This window comes from Poecilia reticulata, linkage group LG8, assembly GCF_000633615.1.
Source record: "Poecilia reticulata strain Guanapo linkage group LG8, Guppy_female_1.0+MT, whole genome shotgun sequence".
Lineage (NCBI taxonomy): Eukaryota > Metazoa > Chordata > Actinopteri > Cyprinodontiformes > Poeciliidae > Poecilia > Poecilia reticulata.
The window spans coordinates 13,490,881-13,510,141 of NC_024338.1; the positions used below are offsets into that span (position 1 = coordinate 13,490,881).

Below are 19,261 nucleotides of genomic sequence, written 5' to 3' on the forward strand. Positions count from 1 at the left end.
CTCCGATTTTTATGCAAGTATTTCACACCAGTTGCAATGTCTGTATAGTTTCTTTAAATAAATTGCAATAAATGTCTTGTGTATGCTGCTTTAAATAATAATATGAAACTGTCTGCAAACTATATACATTTTCCTAGTCATACTCGTTAATCTGCCATGACAAACTAGACACATTTGTTACAATGCTTCCAGATGATATTGCCTAAAGTTTTAAAATGATAGTTTATTTCTGTTAAATTTTAAAATAGACTTCAGGGTAACATTTATTTTAATTGCTTTCTAAAACAAATACAATTAAAAAAAAACAAAACTATTGTGCAGCGATTTACTCCGCACATCTTGATCTTCGTTCTTTGTCAGCATCCAGTGCAGACTGGCTGCAGAATGGCCCGGGGCGTCTCATTGTGCTAAATTCAGCTCTGGATATAATGCAAAGTGACTAAGAGCTGATCATGGGCGATATTAGGCTGAGTTCACCATGTGAGACCCGAATACAAGAGACATTTACCCTTGCACTTGCTGAGGAGTTAAATGTGTTGGTGTCAATTTATAGGCGGTGACTAACCGCACCGCCTATAAATTAGCAACTATACCATAACATAGTGACCAAAAACATTTGGAAAATTGTTTTCCAAATGTTTGGAAAACAATTTTCCAAACATTGTTTGGAAAATTGTTTTCCAAACAAGATAGGATAAATCTATCCTACAGCTAGATTTATCCTATCTAGCTGTGGGATAAATCCATACAGCTAGAGTGACTCTTTGGTCAGAAATAACATCACTTCACCAGCCTTAAATGAATCCCTACGGCAACAAGCTCACCACCAGGTAGTGGTGGTAACTCTTAACTATTTAAATCCGAAAAGTTACTATGGAAACGGTCAAATACAAAAGCACAGCGACAGAGTCTACATGCTGCATACAGGTAACTGTAAATCCTCCATTGTGGTACAGAAGTCTAAGCATTAGCAGCAAAAGCTAAAGGATGTGATGCATATCCGCTTTTCTAAGCACACAACATCCCATGTCTTTTTCAAGCATTCAGATTAGTAACCAGTCTGCCTACTTACCAGGTGGCCATGCAGCACCTCCGCCAGCACAAGCTGTTCACCATTCTTTATATAACATCATCAAAGTCCATGAAAACAACACCCATCATTAGAACAGAGACAAAAAAAGGTAAGGAAAGAATTAAAGAAGATTCAAAGTGAACTGTGTGGATATTTATTTAGTTTGAGGGTTTTTTCTACATAAATTGTAACACTCAAATTTTACTGTGACCCTCACTTAATGTAAGTGTCAACTATCAAATTTTGCATTCAAGTGTATGGAAATTCCCATAATTTGGTGTGAATTCAGATGCCACTGATAGAAAAACAAACACAAACACACACAGAGCCCTACTTGTTCATGTTTCAGTGCTCATGTGAGCAGATCTTTAGGCCTTACTGCGATGGAAACTGTTTGCGTTAAACTCTCCCATCTCACTCGTTGTGTTTGACCAGCTGCCGTACATTATCCCGCTCCACCTTTTCCAATCCACACGTCTTGTAAGCCCAACTATTTTCACTTGTTCTGCAGTGAGGTGTGAACTGCACCATTTCCTGTGCCAGGGCTGGCTTATTGAAATCTGTCTTCCAAAGATAACTGGGTGTTTTAAAAATGTAACTTTTTGTCTGGCACTTGTAAGAGTTCTAGTTTCAAGTCAAAATGTCATGACTGTGAATCGTTCTTGTGTCAGGTGGAATCGAGGTCGGAAGAAATTAGGAATTTTATTTCAAAACAACAACCCAGATAGCACAGAATGATTGAAACAACATTGAAAAAATGTCAGCCAGAAACATTGAATCAACATTGAACGCTGACATTGAAACAACATTGAAAATGGTCGTTGACTTGTATGTTGAATCAACGTTAGGGTTTCAACCAAAACCGACATTATATCAATGTTGATTCAAATCATTTCTGTGTCAATTTACTTGCATATTTGTGTTGATATTGCATTGAATCAGTTAGGAATCAACATTGATTCAACCTTCATCTGAATTTGGTTCTGTACACATATTTCTGTTAATTTTACATTGAATCAATGTTGATTCAACACTCATTTGACTGTGGATCTGCATTCATATTTCTGTTGATTTTACGTTGAATCAGTTACGAGTCAATGTTGATTCAACCTTCAACTCAACGTGGATCTGCATGCATATTTGTGTATATTCTACATTGTATCAGTTAGGAATCAATGTTGATTCATCCTTCATTTGAACGAGGATTTGCACACATTTCCGTTGATTTTACATTGAATTAGTTAGGAATCAACGTTGATTCAACCTTCATCTGAATGTGGATCTACATGCAGATTTGGGTTGATTTCATATTGAATGAAAGCTAAGGATTTATGTAAATCTTTAGGTCTGATAGGTCTGCATCATAACATACCACTAAAAGTTTCTTCACTGGTGTTAAACACTATATTGGCAGATCATGGGTAAACTGTGTACAAATGTTTAAAAATGATAACATGGGTTTGATATAACATTTTATTTAAGAAAAGAGGGGCAGATCTTTAAACATATTTGACTCCTTTTTGACTGTCAGAATAACAGTCTATTGTCCACAGAAGAACAGAGTCCATGAGGTTAAGCTTTGTACTGTATGAACCAGGGAAACGGTACTAGTTGTGGTAACCCCACTTAGACTCTGGTTGGCATCACTTTGATTCCTTGCGATGTCTTCCTCTCATTCTGGCATGTAATGAAGCCACTTCTGGACAGTTTTACTGCAGTCCTCAAGAGTCAGCTTTCGGTCAAACTACAGAGCAACGGCTGAAAAACACAAAAATAAAAGTGAGGAAGGTGCCGGTTAGAAATATGATAAACATTTGAAAAGTTCTGAAAGACATTGAAAGTTTAAACAGTGTACTGGTTACAGGTCTGAGAACAAATACAAACCATATAGTTCCCCAAGTACACAAACTTAATTTTTATCTTAATTGTTCATTAATATTCATCTTAATGTTTACGTGTACAACTACATTTACCCATCAAGCTGCAGTCTAGTGTAGGATTTATGATGCGGCACTCATGTTAAAATGAGGGAATCAATATTTAAAATAAAGGCTGTTTATCAGAAAACCTAAAGATAAAACTCAGGGAGGATCAGGGTTTATTTAACACACCAGAGACAGATAAATAGAGCAAAAGGTGATTTATACTGTAGTTGGAAAAATTTTATAATTTGTACAGAATAAACTTCCATCAAATAGCTGGTTTAATCTTCAATCAACTACAAATATTTCCAAATAAGTTGATTAAATTCATTCAAAAATGTCCATATGCTGATAAAGATCCCACACCAGTAATAATAGACCAGTTCATTTTAACCAGTTACCAACCCAAGAATCAACAGACTGAATCAGTCATCATCAGGTTTAGTTCAGTGTTTCACCTGCCTTACATGTTTTAAGTGTTTCCCTTCTGCCTCACCTGGATTTAATCTGTGGATGATTAACAACCTTCTGCACTTCTTGATGGCTGCAGATGGTCATGCAAATATATAACTCAGTTGTTCTGGAACAGAGACACATCTAAGCACGTCCCTAAGCACATCATAATGAAAAATGAAAACAAGTGATTACTATCACAACAATTTAAAGCCCACCTGGAGCAGACCAAACAATAGGCCCCGCCCTATTTTAAAATCTCAAATCCCACAAAATCTCACAGGATTTCATACTTAGACCTGGAGCGGTGGGCAGGAAGAAAATAATACAAAATGAGACATGACCTCAATTATTAAAAATATCTGTTTTGCCCCAAAATAACCAGGATTACTATGGGCACAAAACAATGCCCTTGTTTTTTAATAAACACATTTAAGATCAAAGTAATATTGAAAAACTTACCATAAAACTGCTCAGAGGAGAATTCAATTCAGAAGCTGGTTGCAAACAAGCCAGCAGCAAAATGGCTGTTTTGTTGGGACAAACCACTAGTGTAAAAAGGGGGAGTCGGACTGTACAACTCCTAGTAGAGACTTCTAGATGTTTTTGTGTCAACACATTGATTAAATTCAATCAATGTGTTGAATTTAAGTAGTAATATTCAGTAGTCAGTAGTAATATATACAGACAAGTAAGAAAATGTACATAAAGGAATCACAACCCAATGTTCTTAACATGTAGTGCGTAATTTGAAACATGATTAACCCCCACTTAGTAATATAATGTTCTGACCCAGAGCTCAAGGATGGGGGGAGGGAAGAAGGGATGAGAGGGGGTAAAGAGGGGAAGGCTGGGAGGAGCAAGTGGGTGTGGGGAGTCTTGGGAGGGAGTAGGGGGAGATGAGAAGGTGATGAGGGCTGCAACAAACTGCACAGATTGCACACAATGGTAAATCAACGTTGAATTATAGTCAGAATGGTTGGTTTTTGGTTGAGGTCGACAACTGATGGTTGATCAACCATCAAACAACCATCAAGTAACCAATGTTGAAACTGTGTCATTGAATCAATGTTTTGTGGTTGAAATCTAATGAATGAAATCCCAATGTCTGATCAATGTTGATTCAATGTCAGCTGTTTTGCCGCACCCTTTCCCCTCCCCTCCTCCTCATCAGAGCTCTGGGTCAGAGCATTTTATTAGTGAGTGGGGGTTATCACATTTTAAATAGTGGGATAGTGGGTGATCATTCATTTCTGTACATTTTCTTACTTGTTCATAAGAATTCCTACTGACTGTTTGTGATATATTGACACAAAAACATCTACAATGTGCTACATTGTAGATGTAGCACATCTACAATGTAGATGTGCTACCTTGGAGTGGTCCACCCCTGCTATTTACATGAGTGAGCTGTCCCAAACACACAGCTGCTTTGCTGTTGGCAAAAGATGTTAATTCAATGTTGAATTTCCATCATGTGCAATCTGGGTACAGAGCAGAATCACAACTCAATGTTGTCAACACATAGTGTTTCAGTTAAAACGTGATTAACCCTCACCTAAAATGGGGTGTGCTGTGGTGGCACAGGGGTTGGTTAAGCACAACCCACATATGGAGGGAGACCTTAGCCCTTGACACAGCCATCGCAGGTTCGATTCCCAGCCTTGGCAACCCTCGCTGCATGTCCCCCCTTCTTGTCAACTAACTATCAAATAAAGGCCACTAGAGCCAAAAAAATCTTTAAAATGTGAAAATTTAAAACCCTCACCTAAAATTAGAATTGTTTCACCCGGAGCCCAAGGAGGAGGGGAGGAGATTGAGGGGTAGATGGGCCCAGGTGAGGGGTGGGTGGTGGGGGGAAAAGGGATGTGTGTAGAGGGGTGTGAAAAGCAGCTTACATTGATTGAACATTTAGATCACGAGTTCTTCCCCAAACCTTGTCCTCAAGGCAAACTGACCTGCGTGTCAATCAGACATCAATTAAAATCATGTGTGCCAAATTAGGGAAATGCCCAAAGCTTGCAGGGCTGGGAGAACCAGTGCTGAAACACACTGGATTCGATGTTGGCATTTCAATCAATGGATAACAACAATAAATCAACATTGATTCAATGACACAGTTTCAACATTAGTTAATTGGCTAGAATTGGATGTTTTTTTTTATAGTTGATCCACCGTCAGTTGTTGACCTCACTTCTTTCCTTAATGAAACATAATATTGTGTGTAAAATTAAAATGCTCTCTCATGCAATAACATAGATGATACCCGTTAAAAAAACCAACATCCTTAAAAACGCATTTAAAAAACGAGTTGTATCGTTTCTGAGTAAAAAGGGAATACTTAACCATCTGTTAGTAACAACCATTAAAGCAGAAACTCAGCTTAAATAAATGCCATATCATTTTGTTCAGAACRGTTTCATCGTTAACACTGAAGATTAATAAACAGTGACACATCAGTTCCCATTATTTCCATCCTGTTCATGTAAAAAAAACAAGCATCCACATGGAAACTCACCATTGCTGTTCTYCAAAACAAACACCCTCATGTGATCACAGCCTCATTGATCTCAAACCCAAACAATTTTCCTTTATTGCAATTATGCCTCACAACAGTCCTTCCACATTYCTGCTACATTAAAATTTAATTGTTTTGCAGAGAATAGGAATCACAATGTTTGAACAGTAATAATTGCTAATGATACCCACTGATAGGCCATAACTGTTAATGTTCYCACAGGGTCTTAATGTTGCACTTAGCGTGTTAAACAGCTAAGACTCCCAGAAGTCGTTTGGTGAAACGCTTAACATCAGTTCAGTTGGTTGACATGTTGCAGTGTGAAATCYCACARTGTTGAAACAYCCCAATACCTGTCAAAGTGAAGTCTGTCTTAAAGATTGTTATGTAGTTGCTTCATTATTAAGAGCACAAGACATTAAGTTTTACTTTTGATGTTTGATTTTCTTCATATTTTCATTTCATTCAAGGAGRAAAGCATTACCCTCCATTTTTAAAATGCTTCCCTTTCTCCACTGAAACGTCCTTCCTCAACCCAAATGAAAGAAGCGATTATTTTGTAAAAAAAAAAAAAAAAAAAAAAACACAAATGAAACTGCAAGAACACTTGTGCATTTTTAAACGGACTAAAATATTTAGGCTGTCAAAAATATGTGAGACCAATCCTGATTCAGAGAAATGTTCMTGGTTTAAAGCATGCATGATGTGTTAAACATGAGGAGGGAGTGGAGGGACACAGGCAGCCGGCGTAACTGGGTCAACCATGATGACAGCTAAAGTCAGRAGCAGTCCAGTGAACTCTGCTGAMCATGTTGCTATTCAGGCACAACAGCCTCAAAGTGATCATGTTACACCTCTTAGGTGAACATTAGCRTAAAATGGCTATCATAAAATAGGCTTATAGTTTTCACAAGCATCTTTCTCCTAATGTATTAACACTCGTTTGAAGGAGAGGTGAATCAGGTTAAGTAGATTTGTGAATTAGGATCAATAACTTAGTCTGCAAGCAGAACTGAAACTGAGCTTTTTACAGCGCAAAAAAAAAAAGCATTAACCCTCCTTAAAGGTGACATCAACTCCCCTGGGATTAACAATTACACAGTAGTAAGGAGGAAAAATACATTTTTATTTTATTGCAGATATAAAAAGGACCATGCTGACTGTCAGTAAAAAAAAAGTTTAAGAAAAGAAAATAAGAAAAGAAAAAAACAAAMATTTTCTCACCGTCCTTTCTCAAAGGAAGTCAAAAATTATGATGTGGCCAAATTCATGAAAAAACTTTTACTTTTACTGCAAAGTGCCAAAGTTAAATATTTTTCCATATTTATCCACAAGAAAACCAATGTGCTTTTCTAAACTTTGTTTTAATTCTTCAATGGATAAAATTGTGAGTTTATTTACTTGTTAGGTCACTTTTTTAGTTGCTTATACTGCAGTGACTAATATACTGGATACTTCTAGGTTTCTCCTTACTTCACAATCTCAGGATAGTGTTTTTTTTTAATGAATGCAACACTGTTTTTGTCAAATCACAAACAAAACACATTTTGGAMATKTTCTAGTTCCCTGCAGGATTTGATATCACTGTGGTGCAAAGCAAAAATACCAGGATGTCACCTGCCTGGAAATAAAAGTGTAGTTTCTAAGCCCTTTGGCTCTTCAGAGATGCTTTTTATTCAGGCAAGCATGTAATRGATKACTGTGTGCAAAGGCAATAAGTAMAAAARAMMWWRKTYYWAARGKYYTKRRKTKSYTTWRGRMMAWKRAAWYMAAAMMAMYWWWWWMYKKTWMYRRAARGSCMAARSCYTKSMMYKKTKKTTMMCMRRAAAAAAMMAAAMMAAAAAAAAAWTACATCAACAATTCAGAAACAAATCACTCTTTAGAATTGTTGTGTATAAAGTTTCAGTGGACAAATWTTGAGCTTTTAAGCTTGAATTAAAACCACCCTTCCGGTTCACACTGTAAAATAGTAAGAAATGACTGTGAGCCTACTGTTAGTGGTCTTTGTTGGTTTATTGCCAAGGTGCCAGAGTGTTCTTGTCCATGAGGATAACCAGTCCTGTTTAAAGCCGTCACAACTCCTCACTGGCAGTGCAAGACCTGTGCCAAGTAAATAAGTAGGTGCTTGTTGAGGATGGATGGCGTAATTAACGAGGTCCCTGCGTAAGCACAGACTTGATGTCCTTCTTTCTCAAAGGGCAGAAACCACTAAACCCACTCAGCAGACACTGCACATTTTTTTCCCTCCACCAAATATTGTTTCTGTCTGCTTCTTAAATACTAGGTTTACTTCTCGCCAGTATCTCTGCATCTCAGCCTCCATGAGAACAACACAAGGAGTGAGACAGATGTTGCTCTATTAAAGGGGCTTTTAATTAACAAGAAATGTGCTGAGCCYATGTACTGTTGTAAAAGTATCACAGCTGCTTCAGATTCCCAAATCCATCACTTGAAAAGATCCTGTCATCTTTAATTAATCCACAATCTGCACCAATCTGTGTCTGACGAAACCATATTTTAATTTGTGTTTAAGCTCTTCTTTGCAGGAACACATACACAGAGGGTAAAAGTTGAAGCACCCAGATAAGGTATTTGTATCTGGTCTAAAAAGACCTTMGTTTTTTAGGTATGGAGAATGAATAATTATTCATTCTCTTTTGCAAAGTAGCTCAAGCTTTGTGAGATRGGTCCGTGTATTTTCAGGCAGTTCGTTTTTTTCATTTGAAATGAAAAATGGAAAAACGAAAATACACGTTTTTTTGTTTATTAAACCAAAATCSGAAATCGGATAATGGCTCGAGATATGTTGGCGAAGCCCAAGTTTTATGGTATTTGCARCCTCAGGTAACATTTCTTTCAGTGTTTTTCTCTATTTAGCTCCAGCTACTTTTTCTTCAGATCAGATTGGCTTCTCTGTTCATTCAAAACAAAAGCTGTGTCACAGCATGAAGCTGCCACAGTCATGTTTCGGTGTACTATTGACTTTAATTTGGCCTCTTGACCTCTCGTGGTATCTTGGTAGATTTTCAGCTGCCTCCTGCTCTGCCTATTTTCAGGTGAAGGCCTGAATGGCRCAGTTTTGATTATGTTTGATGGAGTTATAAAAGTTTTTAAAAGGCATTGCAACAGAATGTTTAATATCACTGCAACAGATCACACCAGTAAAAAGAGGCTCATGTTCACTAAGGTATCTGTGCCAACACACATTCACATGGTTGGTCTTAAGAGATACGTTGCATGGAAGATGATAAAATCATTATGTCCGACGCCCAACGCAGGTGGGATCTGAAGTAAATCAGTTGTGCATGTTATTAATTCCTGATGTATTCGTATCAGTTGGCTCCAAGCCATYGTAGGATGTCGGCCTCAGAGATGCTGAGCACTGACAGAGTGGAGTCTTTGGATGTGGCTTYGTGATTTACTTTATAATCAGCTTCCCAACAGTCCTTGGTTTGCAGACAAGATTGGAATAAATGTATCTGGAGTTAATTGTTTTTTTTTTTCTCAGATGGATAGCTGGGAACCTCACATATCTCCTTGCTGAGTAAAACATTTGAAGCTGTGCATGCATCAAAAGCAAGGACACAGGAAACTTATGCTCTGCATGTAAAGGTTAATTGGATTGGTTTTCTGAGTAGATAATCATATTTGGAATAGGAAATGGAAAACGCATGATTGCATGAAATGATGCAGTTTGCTTGTTTGATTGTGCCAATCTGATATTGTTGACCGTTTACTCAGGAGAAAATGTATCTTTTAATTTTTTTTTTTTTTTTACTAAATCCTGGAATGCAGGTCTTCCTGGTGTCCTCTCTGGGTTACCTCATGTATGAATGACACCCGGGAGAGCAGTAAATAGATCATGTTTGAACTGAAGCAAAACAAGTGACCTGTAAAGTATTGCAGCTAGGCTTCAGCCGCCTGCAGCACTCTTCTGTGCAGGTGGAGAAACTGCCAGAAAGGATTTAGTGCAGTCGTGAGACGGAGTACATGCGCTGAGAATTAATGAACGAGAATGAATTCAAGGCAGATTAAATTTATGACTTGTGCACAAACAAGCTCCGTTTTGTACTGACAGATAGACRCAATCCAAAAGGTAATCATTCACTTGTCAGTTTGCCTGTTTGCATCTCCCACCCAGGGGGTTCATTGTCGTGTACTGCATCTGTATTCTGTTTGTTGCTGGTCTGTTGAGTTAATGAATGCAGAGAGGCTTCGGTAGGCGGCTTTAATCTCCTGGCAGCTTCTGTTCACTGGAGCCGATTCTCCTCCTGAAGAAAGCAGCGGCAGCAGACGGATCACCATGAAGCCAAAGGGTTGGAGGTGGAGAGCGTTAACCAGGTGCAACGAGGCCAGGCGAAAAAGACATGCTAACTTCTTATTGAGCTCATCGCTTTGGTCATGAAACACWGAGYAGGAAGTCACATTTGGTCCTTCGGGCAAACTGTGCAGGAAGAAGGAGGTCACAGTCTGGTCAGAGAGTTCAATTAGGAAGGTCACACCGATGTCAAGCTGTCTGCTTCTGGTCCAAAGTCTTATTGATTTCAGAGGTCAGGGAAATCTATTGGAGCCATTTCGGGCTGTTCTTGCTCAGACTGGGGCGTTATCTCATAATGATTTGTCCTTCCATATCTAATACTGAGCTTTTAATGATGTAATCCCATTAACTCCTCACACAGTTACCAGTCTGTCCCTCCACATGTCAGTATAAAATAGGTTAATGGGTTCCTTTCCCTCACATAGTGTCTTATTTCCAAACTATGAACCAGTTKATKCTTTTATRTTGACTTAAAAGCACAACCAGTAAATTGCTCAGTGTTTTACCTTAAAACATAAAGGTATTTCAAATTGTATATCATTGAAATTTATTGTGATAATTGTAAAAAGTATAGTTATTTTATTAAATAAATKTTKAMATTTTGCTCGCTTATATGTCCTATAGAGTCTCCTCTGAAATCTTGAAGTATTTTATGAAAAAAAAWAAAWAGCTATAATCGTAAGATAATGTAACTAACCGATTTCTATCAGGATATTTCAGCTTTTCTTTATATTTCTTCAACAAATTGCTATGAATGGGCCTGGATTCAGTTTCAAAAACCACCTCTGAGTGGTATTATTAAAGCAGCAGTGCCTGAAGGTTTGAATTTATTTCCTAATAAATCTTGTGTAGATTTTTTTTTTTTGGCTTCTGCAATTTCTCAGAGAAACCACTGATAAACAGTGGCATCTGTTTGGCATCCTAAACCCAACATGAGGTTTGCCACACACCGTAATCACTGAGCTGTATGTAACTCACACCAAGGTATGTTGAAACATCGGATATTTTACCTTTATGAAATCTGATAAACCTCGAGGTGATTTTTGTTTATCTTGAAGTGCTCTGCACCCTGGACGAATTCCTAGTCCATCACACACACTCGTCAATGAATTCAATTTCGAGGGATCAAATGTCAGTCATGTTTTTAGACAATGCAAGGAAGCCAAAAATACTAGGAAGTAGCACAGGGAGAACACGGCATTTCCATGCCGAAAGACTCCAGGATGGGATTTGAACCCGGGACCTTCTGTGCAACTCTGCAGTCATATTGTTTGACAGTTGACCCTAAAATTTCATAAACTAACTTTCTATTACTAAGGCAAAAGAAAGTTCCTTTTTAACATGAATTAAAAATCCTACTTATGTTTGGACAATACTGACTTTATAATCTTTATGCTCTTCTGAAAGCTTTTCGCTGGCCATRTGGCTTAACGCCTGCAGCCTTTGCTTGAGGAAACACGTGTCCACATTTTTGTGAGATTTTGCTCATTCTTTATTTTTTCAACTGTTCAAACTGAGTCAAAGTGTCTTTGAACAATTTTTGCCACAGATTCACTATTTGATTTAAGTCTAGACTTTCACCTGTCCATTTTGGTGGACCTGCTCTGATCCAAGCATTAATATGGTGCTATGCTTACAAATGCTGCAGATTTTTTAAAATTTTTGTTGTAAAAATGTGTCATTCTTCCTTGCATGTAACATTACATTGTATGTTGAAATCCCAATAAACCCACTCGAGTTTGTGATGGTAATTCAACAGGATCAAAGGTTGTGAATATTTTTGCCACATATTGTAAAGTCCTTAGATAATTACCTAGGTAAAAAGAAGTTATATTTATTTGAAATATTAGTTTTTTAGTTTGTGAGTTTCCACATTTTCCCTTTATTTGAATGTGAAAACTGTCGGCAAGACGTTTCCTTCAATATCAGACATGTCGTCTCTTCCCTAGTTTGATCTCACTTTGCTTTGAATGCCATCCGTTTTTTCTGAGCAGGAGGAGGTTTGTTGGCGCCATTTGATTTTTTGCAAACTATTCACATGGGAACAATGTTTCTGCTTAAAATGTTGCTCTTTTCAATCAACACCTCATGCACAGTTGTGCCAGTATGGCTCTTCTGTTGGAGTTTTAGAAATGAGATGAAATGGAAACAGGTTTATATGTTCATCTGTTTGTTGTTGAACAGCCCATGCCTGGGAGGGCAGAAAACGCAAACGGAGAATGTTTGAAATATAACAGGCAGCAACAGCTTGGCAGCATAGTTAGTCATGACCGTGGACCTGATTAGCTCATTCTCGCTGTTCTGGCCAGAGACCATGGTGAAAGAGATGCTTTAAGGTTTCTAAAATCAGATGGGTCAGATTTTGAAGGGTCCTTTGGAAATGGACCAATGTTGTTACATTTACTTAGAGGAAATGACAGAAAGAAAGTTGTGGACAGAGCTGTGTAGAAACATCAGGGAGCGACGCCATTACAATCACAAGAATCTTCATCATCAGGTTGAACTTTTCAACTTTTTCTATGATTCAGCAGCAGCATTTGGGATTTTTCTACCTGTCCACACACATTTCTACTGTTGTCTTTTTAATTTTTCAAAGCATGTGCTTCAGGTGTTTTCTGAATGCCAGTTTTATTTCCACTTAGCAGCACAGATCCATCTGTCAAAAAAAAAAAAGACAAAAAAAAAGAGTTAGCTTCATAAAGCTCCTCAGGCTGATACAAATAAACATTCTGGTTCTGCAGCTTGTCAGAATTGATTTCCTCTCACTAAAACACATCCACTGTTAGTGCTCTGAGGCACATTACCCATCCCTACCACAGTATCAAATCACCACATTAACATGGATTTGGCTAGCATTTAATTTATTTTACAAATCCATGACCTTTGCTGCTAATTTAGCTCATGTATCAAAGTGAATCATGCTAAAAAAAGAAAATAACACCAATTACCAATGGATTATCAGCTAGTATAATAGTTAACCAATCTTCAAAATGATGCAAATCATAGTTGTAATATATCGTCTGTTAAATTATAGCAATATGAAAACAATTGCAGTAGATAGAAATTGCCTTTCAGTTAATGCCTGAGGTTTTGAGGTTATTTCAAAAGCATTTAAATCTTAATTTCTAAAAATGACTCCAAGCTCTCTTGGAGTCATTCATTATTATTCCCAGAAAAATGATTTGTGTTCCAGAACAAAGTGTTTCTTGCAATAAAATAAAATCATAAAGAGGAAGAATATATAAATACATTTATTTTTACATAATCACTTCCTTGCAGCCAAAATGACCTGTCTCAACAACTCTTTAGCTCCTGTAAACTGCATCTGCAGTGGCGGCTGTGAACATGACCCATGGGATGTTAATGTCCCTGGCAGTTTCTCAGGAAGAGAAAAACCAACTCACCACCAGGTGGCAAACTATTAATGGTGAACTCCTGCGAGACGGAGGAGTTGAGCCCAAGAAAGGCTTCATTTAAGACTGGTCCTGTCGTCGCAGTTGTTTCGTGGCCCGTCAGATTTGTCATCAATTAAAAATGAATTCATGATCCCCAATCTCTATCTCAAACCAACCGAACATGACAGCAATGTTTCCATGTTACTGTATTGCATACTACTGTATTACTAGTTTGTATCAGCTACATTTACCAGGCACATAAGTACAAACAAAAAGACATATCTGGATATTTCAGAAGCTGTGTTTGTATTGGACATCATGTGCAATTTCAGTAGTTGGTTATCTGAGCTAAAAATAATAAATCTGGTTGTTTTCCATTTATTATTTAACTTTTTTTAGTTGCCCTAAGTCTAAGTGGTTAAAATCTGTGGATCATTGCCAAACATCAGGAGGTCTTGCAGTTAATTTGCTGTATAGAAATAATCCACTACTCTGCACACATACCTGCAATACGAGTTCTGTCAGTCATCTAATCGCATGCGACTATTCTTATACACAACTCTACTTTTAATCTGAGAAATGTTCGGTTATCTGACTCCCGATCCATGAATTTAGCCAGAGCCATGTCAGTCACTCTGCCTTAGTGCTTCCGCTATAAAACACCGCACGTCAGAGATTGAATTTGCTCAGCCTATTCTATGTTTTACTGCTACAATCTGATCCCACATTATGTTGATTTAATTTGTCACGCTTGTCATCAGACAGCACCAGGGTGTTGATAGACTATTAGGCCCTGGCGAGGGGCATCTTTCTGTTTTGTGCGAGTCCACCGAGTCTTCTTCGTATTACACGGGGATGTTGTGGCTTTGGTAAATTGGCTTTGACCCAGACTGTGTGTACTCAGGGAACTCTGCGTTGCTTTAGGGACATGATAAGAGGACCTCTCAAACACAGCAAATGAGTTCTTGCAACCGATGCCTGCGCCGATGACGTGAAGGCATTAACCAAACAAATGATGGTGATCATGCTTCACTCTTCTGCCTTGTGAGGATGAGGATAATTGATGCTAATTTAGCAGAGCAGAATGAAAGCCTTGAAACCTGATGAATATGGAATAAATACACAAACTATCCAAAAAATGAGTCATGTGAATGCATTTACAGTTCTTCAGTTACACTGCTATTGCACAGAAAATATTTTTTGTGTGTGATGTGTGAATGGCTTAAATGCCTAGAAACTCATTTTGCCAACAAGTATCTCACAAAATGTCTGCCTAATCGAATCTTCAGCTTAACTAAGAGTTTTATAGAGCACTTTCACAAACAACACAAGTTTATCTAAGCTTTGACTAAGTTTATTAAAGTGTAAGAGGTTATGCATTACCAGGGTTTCTGATTCAAGGATTTCTCAAAGATGCGGGAATGAATCAAAGCACAACTCTATGCATGTGTTTGAGAGAATGACATTTTGACATAGAGAGCTGAGAAAAGTTGATTTTGCATAATACAAACAAAATGTCTGAACGTGATCAAATTATGAAGCAAATCTCCAAGCATTTACTTTAACTCCAAAAACCAAATTACAATTTGCAAATGCACTCTGGAAACCCCCCCCCCAAAAAACAGATTTTTTTGGAAAACAGACCTGCGGTCTGATGAAACTATAATTGAAGAGTTTGGCCACAATCGCCACGGTTACATTAGGAGAAACGAGGGAAACTTTTTACTGTGAAGGACAGAGGTGGCAGCATTTTGTTATGTTGTTTTGAGGAAGGTGGTAATCATGAATTAAATAAATTCATGATAAAAAGAAATTACAGGAAAATACTGAAACAGCAGATTAAGACATGAACCGGGAAAAAAACAATGTTTGGACACAAAAAGGCTTTTCTACTGACAATACCCAGAGTTATACCTCCAAATTACAAAGAGGCTTAAGGACAACAAAGTTAAGGTTTTGTTGTGACCATCACAAAGCCCTGGTTTCAATCCAAGAAAAAAAATGTATGCAGAGCCGGAAAGATTAGTTTGAGCATGGAAACTTACAAATCTGACTTAGATGACCCAGTTCTGTAAGGAAGAATGGGCTTGAATTCAAGCAAACTATTGTAAAAAGCAGAAAGACCGGGGGGAAAATTTGTCTTTTATACGGTATATGTAGTTTCAAAATGTATCTTTTAAATTAACCATCAATAAAACAAGCAGTTGGCTGCAAAAGTATCACACCAGCAGTGAGTGAGGGAGGAGCCGTCAGGATACGGGACGCAGTTCTACGGTAAAGTCGGTGTCGAGCCGAAACACGCACACAAACACGCACACCCGACATGAAGGATCCATTCTCCTCCGATCTCAACATCCGACACTCACAAAATTGAACAGTTGATAATTATTTATTTTTAAAAATATATATTTTTGATCAAGGTGTTACAAATGGAGTACTTGGCTTCAGAGTGAGCTATCGCCGAAAACAACAAACAAAAGGAAACTATCTAAATAGCAACAGAAGCTTACCTAATCGAAAATAAATAAACCAAAGTACAAAAACTTACCTTCCTAACCTAAGAAAAACATGAGAAAACTGAGGAAACATAAACGGCAGCTCACTCCAGAACTCTTAACACAGATAAACAAAGGAAAGGGTGTGGCCGGTGGAGAGAGTCAAGGATGGAACACAGGAAGTCCGCGTCAGCAGCTTTTATGTCCGTCACCTCCGAAAAGCAGCCAATGGGACATCTCCGTCGTCTTCTTGGAACCAATCAGGGACGGGCACCTGCCGACTCATCATTTAAAATCAACTTTACGCCGTCAGTCGTAACACCTCGGTCTTGCTTACTTCAGTCTGTGGTTGAGATGGCAAGTCTATCTGGTACAACAAAGGAACAACTTATTCATTTAATATTGCACGAAAGCTTTTATTTAAGGAAAATTATAAGAAATAAGTTTGATCGCATGCTTGAAGCAGAGGTCGTTCAGTGTGACAGGCTCACCTACTGTCAGTTTAACTCTCACACAACTACAGACAACCAGCTAAAATATTCAGCACTGTCAAAAATGCCCTACAAAGGTTGACTGCTGCCTCAGAAGATTAATTAATTTTATTATTTATTATCTTTTTCTCCCTGTTTTTCATTGCTTGCTTGGAGGATCTATCTATTGCATCTTTGTCACACAATTTTGCTATGGTAACAAAATATGTAATCGTACACCGTCACACAAGTTACTATCAAAATTTTATTGTATCAAGCTTGATAAGTGAAATGATCAAGTCATTATGTCCTGCATGAGAATAACAGAGTATCCTTAAATATTTTAAAACTGTCTGTGTTCTTGAGCAATACTTCTTTGACACTATAAATATGAAACTCTTCCATATAGCACATTTATACTAGAAATGTAACCATTTATCAACTCATGATTTCTTTTTACAACAGTGTTTCAGTGTAGGTAAGATTAAAAATAGTGAAAGTAATTTCTTCTGGAAGCATGTTGCAAATCTGTGCACAAACACACACAGGTTTTGCTGTGTGAGGTTTTACAGGGTGTGAAAAGTTTTGAATATTGACCTTGAACTGTGAAAATGTATTTATTTTTAGACATTTTAAAGCTAAAATTTGAGACAGAAAGAATGACAAGAAAAGAGCGGAACACATAAAACTCTAACTCTGACAGAGAAGTCTTTGTGTTTATGTTAATAATGTGATATCTGACAGTTTCTTATATTTCAGCACCGAGTTTCTAGTCACTGAACTGTAAAATGAAAGCCTGTTTTGAAAGGATTTTGTACCTCAGCTCTCTGTCTTCGCTCATTTTGCTGATGGGAAACAAACTCAAACCAATAACACAATCCCTTCCCCGGATATGAAACGTGATCGCTGTTTCCACACCGAGCAGAACGAAAAGCACATGTCACTCTTACACACTCACACTGGATGTTTAATATTCATTCACTATACGCTGTGTCTCTGCAGCTGTGCCACGATGAAGATCCTGGGAGGCGATGACAGCATGAGAGCCACAACGGCCTGTCGGAGACATGAAGGTGGAAAATAACTCACTGGCTTTATGGCTCAATCACACATAATCAGTTTGTCCACATCAGGACACTGCAGGCTCAGTTCCCAGGCCTGAGGGAGAAAATATTGACCTTTCTCCCTAATACATACATTTACCTTTTGAGTAGAGGGGGTTTGAGCCACATTTTCTTCTCATTATTCCTCCTGTTATTAAATAATGTAAACAATTCACTTTTAATGAAAAAAAAAAAGTTACTTTCAGTTCATATAATGGCTTTGCCAGGGTGTTTTTTTTTGTCAGAAAATGCTTCTGTTTGCTCTTCATATTTTGGAACCATTATACAGACCAATGGTAAACCACATTTCATCAGAGTTTGTAATCACCCTCTCTTACATTCATCACAAACAACCAGGCAGGAAGCTGCTTCAGGAGAGGGAACTGGGAAGAAAGTCAGAAAAAACACCACAGTAGTTTGATTCAGATGCACAAAACTGACAGAGACAAATTAGAGCTTGAAAATAAACTATTATTTGTATTTTTTACTGGTTAGCTTAACTTGGGAGTAAAACACTTAAAGGCCAAATATGCCACATGAACAGCCATTACACCCAAAGATGTGCCTGCTGATATCCATCCTCCATAATATCCTCCAAGCTCCTTCTGCAGGATTTTTATCCATGAAAATTAGCTGCAGCAATGAGTCGTTTTTTTTTCTCAGTGCCTGAGCCAAATGAATATCAGATTGTGTCAGAAATTTGCATTCCCTTTCTGCCCAAAAATGTGTAGCATTAGTTTGAGGCAACATTAGGTGCAACTTGAAATGTGAAAAAAACTAAACAGTGGACAGAGTTCAGGATTAATTAGGGTGTAACAGATGGAGTCCAGACAACTGCAAAACTGGGTTATGAATACATTTTATCACCTTTTTTAACCACAACACGGGTATAAATATAATAATGATAATCACTTAAAATGACCACAAAAAAAAGACATGTGTGAAAAACACATTTTTAATTGTACTTTGATGTTAAAAACACTCATCACTGCCACATATGGGAAAAGTTTTATGTTTTAAGTCCTGATTTGCTGATTTGATATGTGGAGTTGTACTTAATATAATATTTTTTTTTAATAAAATTCACCATAACATAATTTTGGCTTGCTTGGTATTTTTTATGCCAAGATATTGTGGTGTTGATTTTATGGGAACACTAAAAACACAACAAGCTGTGTCCGTCGCATCTTCTGACGACAAAACAGCACTGCTTTCAGCACTGATCTTGTTTTAACTCAGAGTTCTGACACAAACCTGTGTTCAGCAGATAAACACAATGCGAGCATACTTGCAGGTGTAAACAATCCATCCTGTTATCCTCAGATCAGCATTAAGTAGAAAGGGATGAAGAGATGAATGATCTGAARCAACAATAACAGGAAGARACAGTGCTGTGCTCCAGTGGCCCAGGATAAACGCTGTGTTACAGTAGATTGTTTATCTCCACTTTGTTCAGCAGCTAATAAGAAACTAAAGGCAATAATAACTCTCTGACTATTCACACTGAATTGGTTG

General features: G+C 37.7%; 1 long non-coding RNA gene across 1 annotated transcript; it reads left to right on the top strand.

The window, feature by feature from the left end:
* Window positions 1-884: 884 nt before the first annotated feature.
* On the top strand, window positions 885-17,862 carry LOC103468791 (uncharacterized). The gene is made up of 3 exons (XR_001776854.1): window positions 885-927; window positions 1,076-1,181; window positions 17,646-17,862. It is a non-coding gene; the product is annotated as an uncharacterized LOC103468791 (long non-coding RNA).
* Window positions 17,863-19,261: the final 1,399 nt, after the last annotated feature.